Raw genomic sequence first — 5864 nt, 5'->3', positions numbered from 1 at the left:
ATCTTCTCCCTTAATCTTCTTTTGCCCAAGACTATAATCTTGGAAATTGTGAAAATAACACTTATTTTGGAGTATACATCTGTGCTTTTCAAGTATCTTTGATCCCCATCTGTGGTGGAGATCAGAGCTCTCATCATTCTAATAATTTCACTGTAACAAATTGCGCAGGCTTTCAGTCATGACCTTTCTCAACCATTTCTTTATTTATGAACTGTAAAGCATCACCTTCAGGAAGGGAGATAAGACATTATTCTCCTGTTTTACATATTCTACTCAGCATTTTTATTCTAACTCTTTCAGTTATCTTTACCCAATGGCTTGTGTTACTTAACAGTGACTCCTGTCATACTGTTGCAACAGAGAAGGATTTCTTCAATAAGTTCCCTTAGCTTTTTTTATATATCACATTTAAAGGTGTGATAAAGTAAGTTTTTTTAATAAATCATTGCTAGGATGCATTTAATTGATCTTGGTTATTCACAGAATCAAAAGTCAAAAAACTCTAAATGTCTGTCTCCCACAGAAGAAAAATTAATTTCCTTAATGAATTTAAGAAGTCACAACAGCGTACTTAAATGACATAAGATTGAATAACCTAAGAATGTAGCTAAATAGGATAGAAATTCTCAGGCTATTCTCCTTGGAACAATGGTTTGTTTTGCTTTGCATAAGAATAAGTAAATAGACAAATAGAGATTTTGTAACACCTATGACATGTCTTTGTGTCTAGTCACCATATGAGCACTGAAATATCCAGAATCTGAGGATTCATAGCTTTAAAAATAGCTAAGGTTTTTTTTTTTTCCAAGCTTACTGGATTTTTACAAGTATATCATGATGACTACCACATCACTCTTTCTTAAAAAATTAAAAATTGCCTAAGGAAATAAGACAGCAAATATTAAATGAGATGAAAATATTGGAAGGAGTACAGGTTCATGCTGTGTGTGATACTCCTGATGTGATGATTAAGGACCTTTGGAAGTGCATATAGTAAACAGAGAACATAATGTCTTCCCTTAGATATGTGCACAGCATAACTTCTGACACAATGAAGAAATTTTGTTAATTTATTTAAAATATGGGTTCTAACAACATTTTTTGACTGGGATGTAAATTGAGACAGAGATATACATGAAAGAAATAAAGTAAATTGTATTTTACAGTCTCTTCCTCATGTCCCTCTTTTGCTTTTTCTCCCTCTGATTCTCAACCTTTACCCCGCTGCTTCCCTCCTGGGAGGCACCCTGATCTAGGTGAATGTATTTCACAAGATAGTAGACATTTTAACATTATACAAAGTAGCAAACAAAACATGAATACAATTTTTTTAAAATAGTTCACATTATGAACTATTCATAGAGTTCATCCTTCTAACAATTAAAAACATTATTGTGTAACTTTCTCTACCATGTTAAATAATCACTCTATGAGAGTCATTAACTATTCATCATAAATCTTTAAAGAAGAAAGCATAGTTACTGCCATGTGGTGTTTAAAAAGCTCAGGCAAATATGACACCCACTGACATAATGTTGGGCATTTTGTGGCTCAGATTACACAAAGGACAAAAATGTTTATTCTTGCCATTTGTATGTTAAAAGTTCAATAAATGTAGTAAGAAATAAGCAATGAAAAACATAAAATAACATGCTTACGAATAATATTAGTATACAAATTGATAAAGAAAGAGATCTCAGCATTGATAATTGCAAGTAATTACAGTAAAATCTCTACACCCTTTGTGGATAATAAGATATCCCTTGTATACTAAAGGACACTCAAATCAATAAAAAAATACATCTCTTTTCATAAGATTAAAATTTTTTTAATAAATGTACATTTGTTTCGCTTACTAGTTTGTAGCCACATTATGTATACATCCCTAAAAGGACAGAAAATGATCCTGAAACATTTGGAACTAAAGTTAAAAACAGCTTTCAGTTATCTTTTGAGAATCAAACTCAGACACACTTCAAGCAAGCAAATGTTCTTAATCATTGGGAATTCTCTCCAGTATCATAAGTGACATTTAAATGTATATCATCCCCAACTTGCATAAAATCAATAAAATCAATGTATTAGAAGTAATATTCCTGAAAGAATTTTAAAAGTTGTTAACCTCAGTTTACAGTTTATTTGGAAATTCAAAAACAGCACAATGAAGAAAGTATGTAATCTAGAAAAGTGGTATTATAGCATTTGATTTTATTTTTCTCTGTATATAAAATTAGAATAATTAAGATTATCATTTACTACTGACTCCTAGAGGCATTGCAGGTGTTGCTTCTCTGTCAAATGTGGGTCAGTAGGTGGCAGAGAATAGAGAGGCTATGTCTCTGCTCAGTGGTTTAATCTATGAATATCTGAATATTAGTATGCTAATATTCCCTGAAAACAGCAAACTTGAGAACACATCCAGATTGGAGCCATGCAGGCCAAGAAAATTTCCAAGGATGAGGATCCAGAAACTAGAAGAACTCCACTTAGGTTCGAGGTGGATCCCTGGACAGGAGTGAATGACAAGCCTGGCATAGGGCAACTTTGGCATCAGAGCAAGAATTAAGCTGAAGATGACTACCAGACTTGCACCATGGTACTAGGACAGAGCTAAACTGAGATAAAAACGAATCTAGCCCTGTCCAGGCCTACAGATCAGTTGATGCCTGAGATTATCCTGCCTGCCACTAGAATGCATGAAAAGGGTATAGCACTCTTGAGACAACTCCTGAGACCATAGGCACTGTTGAGAGAAGCAAGAGAATGGTAGAGAAATAAAGGAAAGTTGAAGTAGAAGGATGTGGATACAAAGAAAAGAGGCAGAACTAGAGACTGAAGGATTATGAGGAACATCCTGACGTGAGTAGCTTGTGATGCCACCTGGGACCATAGAGGAGTTCTAGACTTGCCAGCCATCAGGAGGCATGTCTGCTCTCTGTCCCTGAAGCAACAGGGTCTGTTCCCAGCATAGACCTGTCAGTCATCCCTGGTCTCTGCTATTGCCCTGAGGGCTGTGCAAAAGTGTCCCCACCTCTCACCTGGGCATTCTGGAAGAGCTGGCTATAGGGACATGAGAGAGTAGGAAGCCTGACCCTGGCCCTAGCCAACTGCAGTACTTAGGAAAGCTGGGCCCACATATTGCAGGAGTTGTGCATAAGATTTCCCAGGTATACAAGAAAGTACAGAAGAGCTTGTCTTAGTACTTGTCTCTTGTACAGCACATGAATGAGAGAGAAATACCTCTTACCACCTGTGGCAGACAGGAGATATGGTACTAGGCTCATGAAAGCAGGAGAGCTTGTCCTTTCCCTCTTCAGCTGCAACATGAAGGACAGCAGGCCCCTGCATCTTGCATGTGCAGCACAGTAGAGTTGTCCCTGTTGGCAGAAGACAGAAAAGCTTGACTTGAGCCCTGATAGTGGGAATGCGGCTACTGCCACTTTTCTGCTATGTAGAGCTATGGTCTAGGAAAAGATGCCCACTCTACCCTATGCTACCAACAGCAGATAGAATATCTTATACTAAAGTCATCAGAATGGGAGATATGGCTCTGTCCTGTACCTGCTGCACCATTCCAGAAAGCAGACTTTTCACCTCATCTGTACAGCATACTAGGGCTGACATTGGATATGAGGTTTGCAAGTGAGTTAGCCTTGAGCCTGTGAGTGTGGGAGACCTATTCCTGACAATTGTGTGTTGTTCAATGGGAGCATTTAGAGAGACATTGCATCCCCTTCTTTTTGTACTTGCCACTGACAGTGGACAGGATAGTTGGCCTCAATGGAGACATGAGATCAGAAGAACTGGCTCTGACACTCACCTGCCACATCTCTTGAGAAAAAAGGCTATGCATCTTACCTAGAACTTACTCTGGATGAGCCATCTGCAAAGGCATAAGCACACCAGAGCTGGCCGTCCCTTTTGTCTGCAGGGCAGTGGTACAATCAAGGAAGAGAGACCCTCCTACCTTCCCTCATCACACATTGTTGTCTTGTAGTGTGCAGTGGTCCTTTTGGGTTGATGTGTAGGGCCCGCCTCTGTTTCACCACATGGCTAGAGCCTCTCCTGGAGACAGAAGCCAGGTAATTGGACTGTGTTCACTCCATCCTGGAACTGCGTGAACATCAGGTTTTGCTAAGCTGCAAAACTCCACTCTGGGTGAGAGAGCACAGTCTGAGGTCCTGTGGGGAACAAGAGCTCTTAGTTTGGGGGTCCCTGGGCTAAAAGGTGGCTGAGAACTGGTTAGTCCTCAGGCTCTTGGGCTCTCAGGCACTGCTAGGAGGCCATGGAAGGGCCTAGATCAAAGTGCAGAAGTGGGGACATATAGGCTAGAAAAGCCGACAGTAGGAAGGATAAGCTCTGGCTGGGTCCAAGGGGATAGAGAGTTCTGATCATGGTGACTTTCTTGACTGGGTCACAGCTGGCTTGGCTTGGGTGGCTGAGAATTTAGGTCATCTGTGGGAGATTAGGCAGAAGCTTTCTAGTTGCAAAACTTCTCCACTGTTCCATGTAGCAGGTCCCAATGAAAATAAATAAGCTACGGTCTTAAGATATTTAGTGTCATGGCAGAAAATGGATGAAACTATACCCCGGCCTGAGGTGAAATACCTCTTGTAAGGACAAGGGTCTAGGAAGGAATGTTTAATTGGCTATGCCCTTTGGCCTTTAGGTATCTCATTAATATGGAGATGTGTCTTGAGGCTCTGTGGCCTGTAGTCATTCCCTCTACTTGTGGAGGGGTTAGGGGGCATTGTCCTCCATGCCTGAATGGTGCAGATCAATGGAGGTCTTCAGCCTTGTGTCAGGAGCCTGGAGTCTGGGAGCATGGCAAAATACATGCTTTCAGGGAAACCTGTGGGGTCTCTGGCAATTTCCAGCTGGTGCTTGACCAGAAACCATGCTGTCCTTTCATGGTCCTACAATTTCCCCTTTTTACTTTTTTAAAAGAGAGGTGACTCTGGTGTGAATGTGTCATTTGTAGTGGAAATTTTGGGTGAGATAGAAGTATCAAAAGAAAACACTACATAGGCTATAGGGGTAGCACAAATATGCCAGACATTAAGGAGGTTAAGGGTGGTGGTTGGGAAGACAAGGGATCATTGATCCATTTAATTGTTCTATGAGTTGTACAGTTTGAAGGTAATAATCTCAGTTTTAAGCAACATTTGGTTAATCTAGGTAGACATCATGTTTTTCTTTCTAACATGTAACTTGCTCCAAGTTCAGTAGCCATTTGACTTTGGCAAGATGATTTATCTGTAGCTGGAAGGTCCAAGTCCGTCTTCTATAGGACTCAGCATAAGTCTCTGGATATCAGCAAGTGTCTCAAGGGTCCTCAGATGAGGTGTCTAGAGGAAGGAAGCTTGTTGTCACAGGTAGGTTCCAGGAGATGGTGTCTCTGCTGGGTTTGTGGGAGCAGCACTGTCTTTTTCTTGTGTGTGGATAACCTGTAGAGTGATCACAGGAGGGGAGGATAACCCAACCAGGGGGATGTCTGTAAATGGTGGGTACTAAGCATGAAACCACTTGAGAGCAACCACATCGTGGCCTGCTGTTATGACTCAAGAAATACAAGGGTGTTTGAGGAAATTTGGCCCTGGAAGTCATCCTTTAATCTGTTTTGGATAGTTGAGGAAGAAAAATATCATACTAATTACAAAGCTGGGATAGGCAGCAACAGTCTGTCTGTAAAAGGAAACTGGTTGTTTATTAAGAATTGAATAATGGTGATCAGCATAGTTGATTTCATGTGTGGATGTAGACTCCCAACCCAAGAGCTCTGGCTCCTGAGAGACTTCAGACTATACTCCCCCACCCTGAGTGGATTCCTGAGGCTCCATGTCTGCTTAGCACAAGTGTAGGGT

The 5864-nt window shown here is 40.5% G+C and overlaps 1 non-coding gene across 1 annotated transcript; it reads left to right on the top strand.

The window, feature by feature from the left end:
* The first annotated feature begins 2257 nt into the window (after positions 1 to 2257).
* Positions 2258 to 2389, top strand: LOC114636135. Its single transcript, XR_003713569.1, has one exon. It is a non-coding gene; the product is annotated as a small nucleolar RNA SNORA17 (small nucleolar RNA).
* Positions 2390 to 5864: the final 3475 nt, after the last annotated feature.

This window comes from Grammomys surdaster, unplaced genomic scaffold (assembly GCF_004785775.1).
Source record: "Grammomys surdaster isolate TR1022 unplaced genomic scaffold, NIH_TR_1.0 122425, whole genome shotgun sequence".
Lineage (NCBI taxonomy): Eukaryota > Metazoa > Chordata > Mammalia > Rodentia > Muridae > Grammomys > Grammomys surdaster.
The sequence above is the reverse complement of the archived record's forward strand: the minus strand, read 5'-3'. Positions and strand labels throughout refer to the sequence as shown.